At 47.0% G+C, this 16,843-nt stretch overlaps 1 protein-coding gene and 1 long non-coding RNA gene across 4 annotated transcripts in view; both read left to right on the top strand.

The window, feature by feature from the left end:
* The window catches only part of LOC310844731, a 184,253-nt gene that overhangs the window by 118,315 nt on the left and 49,095 nt on the right, over positions 1-16,843 (top strand). The window lies entirely within an intron of this gene.
* Positions 12,496-16,843, top strand: part of LOC310844611 (nutritionally-regulated adipose and cardiac enriched protein homolog) — a 30,818-nt gene continuing 26,470 nt past the window's right edge. For 2 of the 3 annotated variants that reach the window (XM_083738856.1, XM_083738855.1), the window contains exon 1: positions 16,373-16,786. The gene's annotated coding sequence lies outside the window, so the exon portion shown is untranslated. Of the gene's footprint in view, positions 12,724-16,372; positions 16,787-16,843 lie in introns of those variants that run through there. The other variant, XM_083738857.1, reaches the window with a different exon arrangement.

The following is a 16,843-nucleotide window of genomic DNA, read 5'->3' as shown; positions in this document are numbered from 1 at the left end:
ACAATTCCAGTGCAGGTACAGACTGGAGAATATCTCAGCTCGAAGAGCTTGTTGAAAGAGAAAGGTCTGCCATAAGCAGTGCCTGCCTAATGTTCAGGAGGAGGAAATTCCAAAGGGCAGGTGACACAATACTAAATACTCAATTCCTACACTATATGGAACAGACCTCATAATAAGACGGACTCTGCAGGAGGCCCATACCTGCAGAGCGTAGTGATCAACTGGGTGAGACAATGTTTGGGTATCCTGGTCCCAAGCTATATAGGGCTTTATACAGCAAAACCAACACCTTGAACTTAGCCCAGTAGGCAATTAGCAACCAGGTATATACCGTATTTTTCTCCCTATAGGACGCACTTTTCCCCCTCCAAAAATGAAGGGGAAATGTGTGTGCGTCCTATGGGGTGAATGCAGGCTTTCGCTGAAGCCTGGAGAGCGAGGGGGTCGGTGTGCACCGACCCCTCTCACTCTCCAGGCTTCAGGAAGCTATCCACCAGCCGTGGGAGACGCAGCTCTCCCACGGCTAGCGGAGAGCTTGCTGGCACCCAGAAGCTTGGGGCGCGCTGAGCTCAGCACGCCCCAAGCTTCGGGCTTCACACAGCCTGTTCTGGGGGCTGGGGTCGGGGGAAGCTCAGGCTTCCCCCGTGCTAGCCCCGCACCTGGGGGGGGGGAGAAATAAAAAAGTTTTTCTTTATTTCCCCCCCAAAAAAACTAGGTGTGTCCTATGGCCCAGTGCATCCTATGGGGTGAAAAATACGGTATATATATTCCTAGGCTGCTAGCTGGATGATAATATGCTCTTCACAAACCTTCCAAGAACACGGATTCAGATTCAGGCTACCAAAATAAAAGGTCTGATACCCCTTCCAGAAAACACCTATAATTGGATGTGTGTAAGTCACTTGAGCAGCCTTCCCAAAACTGGAGCCCTCAAGGGGTGGCATTTGATGCAGGTCCTTCTCAGAGTAGGCCCACTTCAACTTTGAGCAGGGTGTAGTTGAATGCAACCAACAGGGAAGAATCAACGGAACACTAAGGAAGGAGATCATTCCATCTGTGCAAGCACTTCTGATCACAGTGATGGAAAGATACCCATATCTCACCCTCCGCATGCTGTCCTGAAGGTTCTCCCAATCCCCCTTCAAGCCAATGGGGGGGGGCATCAGGGAGGAGAGGGGGAAAGAAGAAGAAGAAGAAGAGTTTGGATTTGATATCCCGCCTTTCACTCCCCTTCAGGAGTCTCAAAGCGGCTAACATTCTCCTTTCCCTTCCTCCCCCACAACAAACACTCTGTGAGGTGAGTGGGGCTGAGAGACTTCAAAGAAGTGTGACTGGCCCAAGGTCACCCAGCAGCTGCATGTGGAGGAGCGGAGACACGAACCCGGTTCCCCAGATTATGAGACTACCGCTCTTAACCACTACACCACACTGGCTCTCGTGGTGTAGTGCAAAGCCCCATTGCACTTGCAGAAGTCCTTGTGGAGGTTTCCTTTAGGAGGATCAGTTAGTTGAATCTGGCCCTAAATGTTTTGTATTGCACTCACATCAGCCTCAGTCAGACCTCAACTCAAGTGAAAAATAGCAGAGTACAGATCAGCCTGTTCCTGCTCTGTGCCAATTTAATGTGTTCATTCATACTGATGCGCTACAAATCCTGCAATGAGCGTCATCTGATGACAGTCTTCCATTTTTATTCTAGAGAGAGACATCCTGACCCTTTGAGTCTCCATGTATAGGTCACATGTCATGTTGTAAGCACAGGAAGATGATCCTAGGTCAAGTTAACATGGAATCTGCCCCTGGATATATTGGGCTGAGTCTCCTTGGGGGCTTTGTAGGTCATCGCCAGGTCTATTCCTTTCTGTTCAAGTTTGGGGCTCAAATGTCTTTACCCTTTAAATGATGTCTTGGCACTCAGTCCCAGGGGTTAGAAAGCCATGGGTAAATTTACTGCTGTGTTTTCTCTTCGCCTGCTTTCCAAGGCTGCAGTGATTGAACCAGGGACTTGTAAAGCTACTGCCTATATTTCTTGTGTCATTACACAGTCAGACTTTGGTGGTTCCCTAATGCCTTCAAAGCATCCATCATCCCAGCTAGGAAATAACCATCCGTTTGGATATTTTTATTAAAGACTTCCCTGACCTGACGCTGCATGTAATGGGAAAGTGTGTTCTCCCTAACAGAGAGCACATGTTGCGGTTGGGGGAACAGGCCACCCTGCCATGACTAGGCAAATTTGGTCAGCAACCCTAGCCTTTAAGGGGTTAATTGGGTTGCTGGGGAATTTTGATTGTTGCCAATTCGGAGGAGGGATCAGAGGCTTTAAATATAGGGGCCAGACGTGGGGACATCCTCTTGGCCATTTTGCACCGGATCACCCGCCCTCCCTCCCTTTAATAGGGTGTGTTTTTTTCCTTGATCGCTTGACCTTGCTATGCCTGTCATGGGGTCGTTCGCCTTGGAGCGGGGGCCTGGTAGGAATTTTGCCACTTGGCTGATTGGCTGGTGCCATTTGGTTTTTGCCTACTGCGTAGCAAATCGTCACAACTTGTAAGGTTGGCGGTTAGGCATTGGTTAATTGGTGCTTGGAGGGGTAAGTGCCTATCCCTCCAAATGATGCAGAAAGGGAATTCCGTTAAAGGAATCCAGGGGCTTGCCATTCTTTTCGTCCTTGTCCGTGGTGCCGGACTTGGGCCGTGCAAGCCCCACAGGAACATGAGGGTGAGAGGTGTTGGACTGATTCCCAGCCTCATTTCTCCCCAATACTTGTTTCCCACGCTGGCTTCCGGTGGTGTCCGGAAGGGACCAGCTCTGTCCTTGAGGGCCAGGACAGATAGTCATAACCAATGCCTAAGCAACCACTCACATTTTTTGTATTTTAATAAAGTTGTGGCCAAAATTATGCCAAAAACCTTAACAAAAATTGATGTGTGAAGTGTGAATTATTTTGGGGGGTGGCACTGTGGGACTCAACACGCAATTTGGTTATCTGTCAGGTGGGTGGGAGGAAACATCCTTACCCAACGCACAGGATAATTTACCTGTCACAGAACTACAGAGGTTGGCAAATCATGCTGAGAAGAAAAGTGCCAAATATTCTCTTTTTTTAAAAAAAAGTGCCCAAAATACTTCTTTCAACTGTATTATTATGCGGGGGTTGGGGAAAAGCAGACCCCCATAACCTCTACATTCAGTGAAAGGTTAGAATTTGAGAAAACTCATACATTCATGAATTTAGTGAGGGCTGGGAAATAATACTGGCTAGATTCCTAATGAAGGGATGTGGGTGGCGCTGTGCGTTAAACCACAGAGCCTAGGACTTGCCTATCAGAAGGTCAGCGGTTCCAATCCCTGTGACTGGGTGAGCTCCTGTTGCTTGGTCCCTGCTCCTGCCAACCTAGCAGTTCGAAAGCACGTCAAAGTGCAAGTAGATAAATAGGTACCGCTCCAGTGGGAAGGTAAACGGCGTTTCCGTGTGCTGCTCTGGTTTGCCAGAAGTGGCTTAGTCATGCTGGCCATATGACCCAGAAGCTGTACTCCAGCTCCCTTGGCCAGTAAATGAGCGTCACAACCCCAGAGTCGGCCACAACTGGACCTAATGGTCAGGGGTCCCTTTACCTTTACTAGATTCCTAATGAAGCCACTCACTGAGGTTGGCATATCCCCCCAACATTCCTCAGATGAAAATAAGGACATTCTATTCTACACCAATATCACTGCTAGTGATAATGCAATACATGAATTTAAAGATTCCTGTGCTTAAAATGCTGCAGTTTTGTGTACTTCCTCTAATAACTCGACCTGAAGAAAATGCTCATGCAATGATGCTGATGTGGAATAGAATGTCCTTATCTTCATCTGAGGCGTGTCGGGGGGTATGGTGTGGGTCTTGGAGAAACAAAAGATTGATAAGGGCCTGGGCTGTTTGATAACTGCAAGCACCAGCAAAACATAAGACCCTGGTTTGCAATGGCCTGATGTAAGCAACAGACGAAAAATGTCTTTTGCAATGGTATTAAGAAATAGGTTGCCAGGGTGATCGGGAGATGGGATGCTGGAATCGGAAGGGGAAGAGTTTATTTCTGCAAGTGCTGCTGGGATGAAGGAGGATGAAATGGTGCTGTCTAACCAAACAGATTTGACTATATAATGATATCACTCTTGGTAAATGAGGGCAATTGACAGTGAGAGTAATATTGGGAAAGCCAGTAAAGGAATGTGTCATAAATAGAATTATATGGCGATGGTACATAGGTAATTAGATTTGGCTGTGTGATTGCATCATTAAATCAATTCAGAGTAAGAGCAAACAGCAATGAAAAGCCGCTGAATTTTGGGAAGGAAAAAAAAAGAAATAATAAGAATGTGTGCCCAAATTTTTCAACACTGCTGAAAGTTTTGCAGACCATTCCTGTGAGCAGTTTGGGGTCAGGCTTAGCCAAGAACCAAAGGGCACCAGGGACAAAGAACTTCTGTGCAAACCTTGTTGCTGGGAATGCAAGAAGTGCCAAAAGCGCTGCAGGCGGAAATGCCTGACCACCATTCATTGCAATGGGATGCGTAGACCGAAATCACATCAGTTGGAAGCATTAAAATCCATTGCACTATTAGGCTCACTGGGAAATAACTGCGGCGAGGGGAGAACATGCTTAGTAAATAAAATTTGACCAAGTCTTCAGGATTGTAAATGGGTCCCCCCCCCCAATGTGGAATGCAGCAGGGTGGGGGCCTTTTTACATGGGTTGCCTCTCTTATCTCCATCATCCTGATTAAGGCAGATCAGAAGGCACAGGGGTTGCCTTTTATCAGCTGCTTATAAACTAGCAACTTGACTATGCTAAGATATTGGATTAAAAGGAGGGGGGACTGTAATTGCATCAATTACCCAATTCGTTTTACCAGGTTTTATAGGAGATGGAGTGAAATAGCCACCAGAGAAGCCAGCACTCAAATTCATTCAGCCTCTCTCCTCTCTGCTTTGCCCCTTTGCATCAACAGCTTTTAATACCTTTCCGCTTTTAAAATTGCAATGGCTTGGCAGTCTCACCGCCTCCACTGTTCTCCCCCAACGCTTGGGTGTAGTTTTTCATTCTTGATGCACTAATGAAATGATGGGCATCTTACAGAACAGGAGATGCCATTACCATTCTCCTCAGCCAGGCTCAATGAGAGCTTTAGGGATCTTTCAAAACCCACCTGAATTAGAGCGTAGCTTTGAAAGGCCCCAAATTCTTCTCCGGGTGAGATCAAAAGCCCAGCCAAAGGAGAATTCTCAACTTTGCCTTCCCTGTCCTCTCACCTTCAATGGGATTAGTAGGTGGCCAGATGGTAAAGATCACAGAACTTCTGCACCTTTAGTGGTCAACACAAAAGTCTGAAACCCGTTGCTGCAGGAGTCAGCAATTGCCACTAATTTGGGTGGCTTTAAAGGAGGATGAGACACTCACACAAAAGGGATTTGGCAAATTCTTGCAGGTAAAGGTTGCCAGCCATGAGAGGTCCGCTTCCACAGTTAGAGGCCGTATGCTTCTGAATACTCATCGCTGGAAACCGCTGGAGGGGGGAGAGTGTTGTTGCTCCTGGATCCTGCTTGCAAACTTCCTATAGGCATCTGGTCGGTCACTGTGAGAACAGGATTGATCCAGAGAGCCAGTGTGGTGTAGTGGTTAAGAGCAGTGGACTCGTAATCTGGTGAACCAGGTTTGATTCCCCGCTCCTCCACATGCAGCTGCTGGGTGACCTTGGGCTAGTCACACTTCTCTGAAGTCTCTCAGCCTCACTCACCTCACAGACTGTTTGTTGTAGGGGAGGAAGGGAAAGGAGAATGTTAGCCACTTTGAGACTCCTACGGGTAGTGATAAAGCAGGATATCAAATCCAAACTCCTCCTCCTCCTCCTCTCCTCCTCCTCCTCCTCCTCCTCCTCCTCCTCCTCCTTCTCCTCCTCCTCTTAGGTTCAAATGGCCACTGAGGTGCCGAAATGAAAGGCTAGCCAATGGCAGGTCTTAGGGTCTGAAATATCATCTGTGCCCTGTGCAATGCCAAAAATTGGCACCCCTCTGCCTCTCCCACTCCACTCTAAATAATAGTTGTGGTGTCACTGGCAGTGCCCCTGAGGCTCCTTGCCTAGTGTGACTGAATTGGTCACACTCCTCTAAATTTGCCTCCCAGACTAGCCAGAACATTGCCTGCGAGAAAAGGAAAGTCTTTGCCTAGGGCTGGAAAGATGTTAATGTTGATTGCCAGGTGAGTCTTCTTGGGGAGAGCTTTCCATGAATGAGGGACCACCACTGAAAATGCCTTTCTCTGCCTTGTCACCATCCTCCACAGGTCTACTGGCACTCAGTGGAGCAATTGCAGACATTCAACCCTCAACCTGTGGAGGATATTGGGATAGCTGCTGCAGTAGAAGCACCAACCGTGCAGAGAGAGGGGAAAGGTTTTAATTTTCCTTCCTGCCTGCCTCTCCATCACCAGGGTTGCAGTGCACCAGGGTGCAAGGCTTGGTGAACCAATGATCTAGGCAATTTCCTAGGGTAGCAGAATTCCATCTAACATGGAAATCCTGGAATGGCTTCATATGGGAATTCACCAAATTTATCTCACAGAAGGCCAATCCTGTCTTGCAAACCTGTATGAGTTCACTGAGGGAGCTAGGGATAGCTCTATGGATAGCTCAGCTGGTAGATCATGATGGAGCTCTTAATCTGAGGGTCTGAGTTCAAGCCCCTCTTGGGGTGAAATATTCCTGCGTTGCAGGAGATTGGACTAGAATTCAGTTGTTCTCAACCTGTGGGTCCCCAGATGTTGTTGGACTACAACTCCCATCATCCCTGAGCTCTGGCCTTGCTAGCTAGGGGTGATGGGAGTTGTAGTTCAACAACATTTGGGGACCCACAGGTTGAGAAAGGCTGTGCTAGATGATCCTTGTGGTCCCTTTGAATTATTCTATGATTCTATGAGAGTGGCTTCATGAAAAATTCACAAGCATTTTAGTGCAGATCTCTCCTAATATACACATTTGCATGCAATATCGCCTAATATACATGCATTTTGAAAAGCTAACTTCCCCAACATAATGCAGTTTTGTATACAGTTTTCACCAATATACAAATTTGTATGCACACTATTATATGCATTTTTGTACACATGAGTTTGTTGAAGAACAGCATTGCAAGATTCACATTTTGAAGGATGGCTGTGTTTCAGTTTGTGCACAGTGTTGGAAAGTGCAAATTATGCAGATGCGCCTTTAAACGAAACCGAATCAAATTCCTCCCCCCTCCCCCATCCCTAGCCACGCTGCTGACATTTCCAAATTTAGACTCGTACGGTTTCGAAATCATATCCATCCAAAACAGGTAAGTCACATCGTTGCAGTTACAATCAGATCCCAGTAAGGGGAGTTGAGGCTTCGCGTCTTCCTTGGCTTCGCAAACCGTTTTTGACAAGGTCACATCAACAGCCATCCTTTTGAAAACAAAAGTCAGAAATTAAACACTGTTGGATACACAAAGACATCTTCTCTGCACGGTCAATCAAGCAGCATCTCTCTGTCCGAGAGGTGAAGCGTAGAGAGTGAGAGAGAGGGCGGATTTTTGCCACTGTGATCATTAGGTCCTGCTTTCTCTGTTTTGAAGCCAAGCAAATGAGGCGTGTTTTGGAAGTCAGGGGTCTTCTGCCCCTTTCCACCTGAGTGACAGATCTTAACAGACAAGTTGCCTCTAATGGACAACTCTGCCTCCCATCACAGTCACAGACCTCCTCCCTCCCCATTAGTAGTGCATGGCAGGCGCAGAAATTACTTAGATAGGGAAAGCAATCAAAGGGACAGGCTGGGTGGAGAGGGACTTTTATAAGTCATTGCAATGTGTGATGGTCACAGCCAGCAAGGCGCAGTGACCCCGGGGACCGCTCATGGCTCAAACACCCCAGCAAAGATGGTCATTAAACTCCTAAACCCTGACAGGAAAATATATACGGTGGAAGCCTTAGAGGCCCGAGCAATTGCCATAAAAAAATTAACCATCTTCCAGTGGTTTTTATTTTCCAGTAAATGCCACAGAGCTCATAGGTTTATGAGAGCCCTGAATCTCTGTGGCAAGGAATGGGGGGGGGGATGTCCACCCAGGGAGGGGGAATAACAAATGTTCTCCCTAGTGCCCAGACCAGGGAATACGGAGGCCAAGACATCGCCGTTGGGTTTCTACAAGTGCCTGGACATAATTTTCAGTTCAACAATCTGCAATAGAATAATTGTTGTTGTTGTTCTTGTTTAGTCATTTAGTCGTGTTCGACTCTTCGTGACCCCATAGACCAGAGCACGCCAGGCACTCCTGTCTTCCACTGCCTCCCGCAGTTTGGTCAAACTCATGCTGGTAGCTTCGAGAACACTATCCAACCATCACGTCCTCTGTCGTCCCCTTCTCCTTCTGCCCTCCATCTTTCCCAGCATCAGGGTCTTTTCCAGGGAGTCTTCTCTTCTCATGAGGTGGCCAAAGTATTGGAGCCTCAGCTTCAGGATCTGTCCTTCCAGGGAGCACTCAGGGCTGATTTCCTTCAGAATGGATAGGTTTGATCTTCTTGCAGTCCATGGGACTCTCAGGAGTCTCCTCCAGCACCATAATAACTTCCTCTATTTCCGAGGTTCAGAAGTGAGTGCTGCCACATAACCAAACAGCCTCAGTCATGAATTTGTTACATGAAGATTAGCTTCGTTTTGTCAATCCCGAATCTTCCATTGTTCAGCTTTGTTAGGTGACATCAAGTTCTCATTTTATGAGAGAGGAAGAATATCTGCCCCCAACTTAAGGAACGCTCAGATTTGTGTCTCCCCATTTCCCAAGTTCTTCTACAGTTCATAATGTTAGCACATCTTCATGCTGTTTAGCTACTGGTAGAGATAAATGATAAGTTGGATTCAGTTTGCATTTAAAAGACAAATCCATTAAATTCACACTTTCCACAACAGGTTAAATGAAACACTGCTGTCTGTCAAAATTTGCACCTACCCAAATTTTGTGAGGCAGTTCCCCAGCCAAGCAATGTTTACAAAAATGCACAAGAGAAAGTGTGCCTAGAAATGAATATGTTAGTGAAAATAATGTGCAAAACGCATTACGTGCAAGCAAAAAAATGTGTTCATTATTCGAAACTGCATGCAAAGGTCTGTTTATTAGGAGAAATTCATACTAAAATGCTGGTGCATTTTCATGAAGATTTTGCTGTGTAAATGTTGAAAACTGAATTTGAGCTTGGGGGAAAAGAGAACTGGAGAGAACTGAACTGGACTAGTCCAGTGTTGGTGTGGATCCTTAGACACTTTTACTGTTTTCCATGCATAAGGTGAGGGGGTAGAGATATGTCCGAGGAAAGAAAAGCCGAATGCTCATCCTAATGGACACATTCTGTTTTTGTGGTTCAGATATGCCCTTCTAATTTCCTGTCCTGCTGTTCACATAAATAGCTACTCTCTACCAGGCAGATTCCCACATTACTCATCATATGCTCCATATCAACAAAGAGCAGCACACTACAATTTACACTACACAGAGAAGACCTGCATGGAATCTGGTTGGGTTTTTTAAAAAATAAAAATAAATAAGGTTTGCAATGTAGCCATTTCTGCCTGGGTCTGATAGAATTTGAGCTTCCATTTCGCCCAATGAACAATAGGAACGGACCCCCTACGTGAAGCACGCCACTATCTCTGCTTGCAGCCCCCTGGCCCCCTGCTGTTTCATGTTTATTAACTGAGAAAAAATGTGGGCAAATTGCCACCAGGACTGGTGTACTTCTGACGAGATCAGCAGGTGCCCACTGCCCTGGAAACATGCCAAGCGAGCTGAAGACTGCTGATTACCCATCAGCACCTGCTTCAGCTGTCAAAAGGTTGATTGGATAGGAATGTCTTCCAAATAAGCCCCGGAACATCAAATTGCAAAACATGTGCATGAGATGGAGGAGCTGTGATGTGCAGAGGCGCCTGACAATAAGTTCAAGAGTGGATGGGAGGCTTCCTAAACATGCTTGTGGGATTCCCATATGCATGATCTGGTTGGCCACTGCGAGAAGAGAATGGTGGACCGGTGGACCATTGGCCTGACCCAGCGGACTCTTGTTATGTTCAGGACCAGGGTTGCCATCTCACTTGCCACCAACAAAAAATAGGCGGGAACCGGGAAATTTGAGAGTGGTAGCCATTGAGCAGGGCACGTGGGTGGCGCTGTGGGTTAAACCACTGAGCCTAGGACTTGCTGATCAGAAGGTCGGCAGTTTGAATCCCCGCAACGGGGTGAGCTCCCATTGCCTGCTCCTGCCAACCTAGCAGTTCAAAAGCACGTCAAAGTGCAAGTAGATAAATAGGTACCACTCAGGTGGGAAGGTAAACGGTGTTTCTGTGCACTGCTCTGGTTCGCCAGAAGCAGCTTAGTCATGTTGGCCACATGACTCGGAAGCTGTACGCCGGCTCCCTCGGCCAGTAAAGCGAGATGAGCGCCGCAACCCCAACGTCGGTCACAACTGGACCTAATGGTCAGGGGTCCCTTTACCTTTACCTAGCCATTGATCCTTTGGGGATCCTGTCATCTTCCATTCTGTGGACATGACCAACCTAGCGTAGATGTCACTGAGACAGGACTGCGAACATGCTGGGAATGTGGGTTTGGGAGAGCACATCTTTGCTTGAAACTCTGTCTTGCAACATGATGCCCAAAATCTTCCTGGTGCAGTGCATGTGGAAGGCGTTGAGGCATTGCTCCTGATGGCAAGTTGCCCATGACTCAGCAGCGTGATCAACATGCAATCCTGGTGGGTCTTCATCTTGGTATTAGATGTGAGCATCACATTTTCCCACACCCTTTTGGAGAAGTGAGCCATTGCTGCAGCTGCCTTGCCAATTTGCTTGTCCAGTTCTGGTTTTGGTGGACCACAGGTAGACAAAATCTACCACCTCAATCGTCTGTTCTACAGGAAGCTTGATTCAAGCACCAAGTCCATTGGCAGATCAACTCTTTGTTACAAAGATGTAACAAACGTGCAGTTTCCCACCCTGCTGTAATATGTGTCTAACCTGTAAAAAAAAACCAATGAGGTATTTCTAATTTATTTTAAGAAATACTACTGTATTATATACCATTCTGTGGGGCCATTCTGGTTGCAGCATTCATCCTTCTGTCTTTCTAGCCTAGTTCACTGCAGCTTAGAAAGAAGTGCTTAACTTTAGATAAATCATGGTGATGTTTTCCCCAGGAGCCCAGCAGTGGTTTTCCTTTTAGGGAATTAGCCCTGATCTCCATTTATTCCTAAGCCTTATCTGTAGACATTTTAAACGAAAAAGCTGAGCAGCTGGAATGTTCATAAACATGCCAGAGCACTGCAGAACTGAGACAATAGCTCTGGTTCTTTCAGAGACGGTACATAATGTTCGCCCCTGGCTTTTGGCGGCTGGGGAGCAAAGTCACTTCCAGGCTGGTTATTTATCAAGCACTTATCCTGATTGGCTTGCAGCGAGTTTACACAACACCAGCTGTTTATTAAGTATCCATTCTGATTTGTTTGGGGGTTGGGGGTTTCTACAATGTTGTTTCAGCCACTATCCCATGCTCTGTAGTGCATTTCCCATCACTTTCCTTACCGCAGAAACTCTTTTTCTCTCTCCTTTCTTGATGTGGGCTGCAATGGTGCCAAAAAACACTTTTCATTTCGCCATGTGACTTTGTCAGTTTGAGATTGACTCCTTCCTGCAAAACAGTGACTTAGGTTGCAAACACGCCATACATGTAAAGGACATTCCCCACCCCCAAAGAATCCTGGGAAATGTAGTTTACCCCTCACAGAGCTAAAATTCCAACCACCCTTAACAAACTACAGTTCCCAGAATTCTTTTTTTTAAATTATTTTTATTCAGTTTCCAATACAAGATTTAAACATACATTTTCAGTATTGTCACAGATACATAATTTTGACTTCCTTCAGCTCATCCGCGAATCTTCCGTTTTCTAATCTTCTATCCGCAATTCTCAATTTAACATTGTCTTTTGTTTTAAATAAACCTATTCCCTTGTTCCCTTTTACAGTGTTTCTAATATTATTATTTCTTCACAAAGCTTCCTGTAAACCCACAAACGTTATTTGTGCATCACATCAGTTCCCAGAATTCTTGTGTGTGTGCATGCATTAAATTTGTACTGTGTACACAGCCAGTCTAGAAGTGTCCTCAATTTATATGTGTTTTTCTAATAATTTGGGGAAACCACCATTTTTCTGAATATCAGTCCAACCTTTGCTTTCAGCTTGATGCCTTTTTAGTTTGTTTATGACCCAGAAGAAAAAGCATCCTTAAAGCTGACTGAGAGCTGACTTTTTGACTGTGCAAACACATACAAGGAAACCCTTCTGAGGCGCGAAGGAGGCACGTTCAAAAGCAAGAATCTATTTCAGTTTTCAAGAGCAACAGGAGGAAGTGGAGACAGAGATACAAATGAAGAGATACAAACGAAAGCTTTCATAGGCCAAGAGGAGCCTGTATTTATTCCACAGGCTGTAGCTGTTCTGCTGCTGCTGCTTCTTGGCACTGATGTTTCCCCTCACTTGATCTTCGGACAAATGACAGGAGTGTTAAACAAGCTGCTCCAATATACACAGGCGGAAAAACTCTGTATGTAGCTCACTTGCAGATGGAGCTCCTGGCAAGCAGCACCATCATCCATGGAAGCTCTGGAAAGTAAGTGAGTGACTTTCGAGAAACGTACAATAATCTGACTCCTCTCCTTATGTTTCTTCTGTGCTGAACCTTTTTTTTAAAAAAAAGTATGCTAGAGATGTGCACCGAGGGGGTTCTCCTTTTGATGAGATTGGTTCTGAATTTGTCATTAGGATCTAGGAACATAGGAAGCAACCTTATCCTTAGAGCCAGTGTGGTGTAGTGGTTAAGAGCAGTACACTTGTAATCTGGGGAACTGGGTTCGCGTCTCCGCTCCTCCACATGCAGCTGCTGGGTGACCTTGGGCCAGTCACACTTCTCTGGAGTCTCTCAGCCTCACTCACCTCACAGAGTGTTTGTTGTGGGGGAGGAAGGGAAAGGAGAATGTTAGCCGCTTTGAGACTCCTTCAAGTAGTGATAAAGCAGGATATCAAATCCAAACTCTTCTTCTTATCCTGGGTCAGATCATTGGTCCATCAAGCTCAATATCGTGTGTGCTAACTGACAATGGCTCTCCAGGGTTTCAGGCAGGTTGCCTCTTCCAGACTTACCTGGAGATGCTGGGAATTAAAAGTGAGACCTTCTGCATGAAACACAGATCATTTGCTGCTGGGCTGCAGCCCTTCCCCGAGCAAAGTTGAAAACAAAATATTGTGTTGATTGAGTGTGTTGGTGGCAAAAGAAAAAGAAAAAAACCCTCTTTCAATCCAAGTTGAATGTTGGTCTTAAGGAGAGAGGGGCTAGAGTTCTTGGCCTAGTACCAAGTGATGCGGGAGTTGGAGTCAGGAGTCAAGGCAACCTCTTGTGCAAGAAGGTTGCAGTGTTGCAACCTTGGGCAGTATTTTTCTGCAAGGTCACAATCTCCTCCAAGGTTTAGCCTTGCAGCCCTGCACACACCTGGGCAGTCCATGACTGGACCAGCTAAAGATGGTCCAGGAGCAAGATAGTTGTGGTCCAGCTACTTCTGCCAAGGAAAAAAAAGGTAAAGGACCTCTGGACAGTTAAGTCCAGTCAAAGGTGACTATGGGGTTGCAGCACTCATCTTGCTTTCAGGCCGAGGGAGCCAGCATTTGTCCACAGACAGCTTTTTGGGCCATGTGGCCAGCATGAAAAAACCGCTTCTGGTGCAACGGAACACCGTGACGGAAACCAGAGCGCACGAAAACGCTGTTTACCTTCCTGCTGCAGCAGTACCTATTTATCTACTTGCACTGGCGTGCTTTCGAACTGCTAGGTTGGCAGGAGCTAGGACAGAGCAATGGGAGCTCACTCTGTTGTGGGGATTCAAACTGCCGACCTTCCAATTGGCAAGCCCAAGAGACTCCCGGTTTTAGACCACAGCGCCAATCAGCCTGCTGTCACCAGGATGGAGGTTAGAGGGCAGAGGTGAATGTGTGTGGAAACTAGCCTATTGATGGAAAGATATCCCACACATTTTAGACTCTGGGCTTAATGGTCTTATGGTGGAGTCCCTTTTTTAGATGATATTGCTTCACATACTTAAAAACATGGTAAGCCAGAGCTGCTGCATCTGGGCTTCTCCTGCTCCTGTGGCTGAGCAGGGCCCTGGGCTTCTGTCCAAAAAACCTACAGTGGTCGCTTGGGTTGCGAACGTGATCTGTACGGGATGCACGTTCGCAACCCACAGCGTTCGCAACCCGCGTTTGTGCATCTGCGCACATGCAGGTTGCGATTCAGTGCTTCCGCGCATGCGCAAAGCGTGATTTATAGTTTCTGCGCATGCGCAACTGCCGAAACCCGGAAGTAACCCATTCTGGTACTTCCAGGTTTCAGCAGTCCACAACCCCAAAAAAACGCAACCTGAAGCAGCTGTAACCTGAGGTATGATTGTACTTTGATGGTGCCACCAGATCAGAGCAACTGCCTTCTCCGTCATCAAAATGTACAGGCTGAGCAGAGAAGTAGCAGGCCTGCAGTTCCAGAAACAACATCCATCCCTTCTCAAAGAAACAGCTGCTTCTTGACAACTAGATGCAGAACCTGAAATTTATTTCCCTGGCCAAATTGAAATTTCTTCCCTTGGCCAAATGCAAACAGTCTCTTTTGCTGTGTACATCCGCTCAGACCGAAAGCTGATTTCAACCTCCATCCTAGGAACGGAGGAAGCTTTTAAATGCCATGTCAAAGAGCAGCCCTCTCCCCTCCTCATTGCTGCATCCGACTGTGGAGGCAGAACACAGTCTTTACCTCCCTGAACTTGTTTAACCTTCTTTTCAAGCCATCCAAGTGGAGTGGGGAAAATCACTGTGGTGGGAACAGGGATATTGGGGTGGGCAGGTCCAGCGCAACCATTGGGCAGAGGGAGACAACCACCTCTGGGGTCACGGCACCTCCTGGAAATTGCCCTCTGTTGGAAAGTGACATAAGCTAGCCAGCAGCCCTTGGGTGTGCAGGCAGATACTGCTAGCTTATTGCCAGTGTTTGAGTCATCTCTCAGTCCATTCACTTTCTGAACATGGGAAGGGGAGCCATCTTGTCCTTTGCCTCAGGCAGCAAAAAGTCTTGGGCCAACTATAAGTTGGGACAGGCCTGTACATTATGGTTACCAGATTTTTTTTTCAATGAATCCAGGGACACTTTTGTTTTGTTTTGTTTTAAGTTGAGTAGCAACAGGGAGTCAGTAGTGGGGATGGTGAGATAAAAGACCCTGGGCCCAAGTACACATGCATATTGTACAAAGGTGCAAAGCCCTTCTTTTGCACCCTGTGAAACATAAATGCGCAGAGACTGGGCAACAGTGCGCCCCATGCCCATGACTCCCGAGCATTCCTCAATCTCCTTCCCCCTACCCCCTTTGTTTTGACAGATCAGGGGAGGCTCGGGAGTCACGGGCGGGCAGCCATTGCCCAGGAGAGGCCAGCCTGGTGGCGCAGTTGGCTCTGGCTGGCTTCAGGAGCTGTTCGCTGCCATGGCGCAGGAAAAATGGCAGACGCCACGGCAGTGAGCAGCAAGAAGCTCCTGAAGCCAGCCAGAGCAAACTGCACTACCAGGCTGGCTCTGGGCTGCTGAAGCTGCCGCTGCCACGTTTCCTGGGGACAGATTTGCAAATCTGAGGACATTCCAGGGATGGATTTTGTCTGGGGACGGATTTGCGAATCCGGGGACTGTCCCCGGGACCTGGGGACATCTGGTAACCCTACTGTACATGCCATGCCCACTCCACACTTGATTCTTCCACATGCCCTGTGAATGCCTGAACAGAACTCTTTATTGCCCACCATAGAATTGTAGAATTGTAGAGTTAGAAGGGACCACGAGAGTCATCTAGTCCAACCCCTTGCAATACCAAATGGCATCTATTGTTTGTGCCCAAGCCAATAAAGAGGACTCCATCTAGCTCACACCAATGCAGCTGAGGAAAGTACAGTCTCTTCTAGGTCCTTAAGATCTCATATCCTAAGCCCTCCTTTCCCTGCAGAAAGTAAAAAGGACGCAGCATTTTTTCATGCAAAATCCACACTGCAGATTTCTGTGGCTTTCGTGTTTGCAGACATCGTGAAGCAAAAGAAGAATCAATTTCTCTGTGACTTTATGCTCTTCCTCCTCCTCCTCCTCTTCTTTTAATTTGATCCAGCAATAAAACTACTCAGCCGTAGGAGTAAAAACAAAATCTAGGAAAATCGCACAGCTAAACGCTCTGTTGGCAAAGTCCGCTTCAACAGCAAAGTGTTTGGTTCTGCTTTCGGATTCCGTTATGAGCTCCATAGATCCCTCATTGGTCCGAGAAGGGGCCCAGCGCTTTTGGCCTGCCAGTCTTTGCTGAAGCTTTGCCTTCTCCCTTTCTGAGCAATTCAAGTCCCTTCATTTAATTTCAATGGAAACTTTAGTGTTTTCAGCCCTGGCCAGTCTGCAGCTGAACGGCTCCTCTCTGGATCTTGTTTCCAGGTCTCGAGAGGACTGGGTTTGATCACCTCGTCTGATTACACCTTTGACAGCTTTAAAGGGATTTGCAGAAGGGGAAAGGAGAACAGCGGTGGTTCTTGTGAAGGTTCGGGAGCCGGGACTCCCAAGTTTGATGCACCTGCCGGAGACTTGAGAATACACCTTGCCCTGCAAGGAACAGGTACAAACCTCAGCCAGTGTGTGTGTGTGTGTGTGTGTGTGTGTGTGTGTCATTTTG

Source organism: Podarcis gaigeae (genome assembly GCF_964106915.1).
Source record: "Podarcis gaigeae genome assembly, chromosome: 1".
Classification (NCBI taxonomy): Eukaryota; Metazoa; Chordata; class Lepidosauria; order Squamata; family Lacertidae; genus Podarcis; species Podarcis gaigeae.
This window is presented reverse-complemented; position numbering and strand designations above follow the sequence as displayed.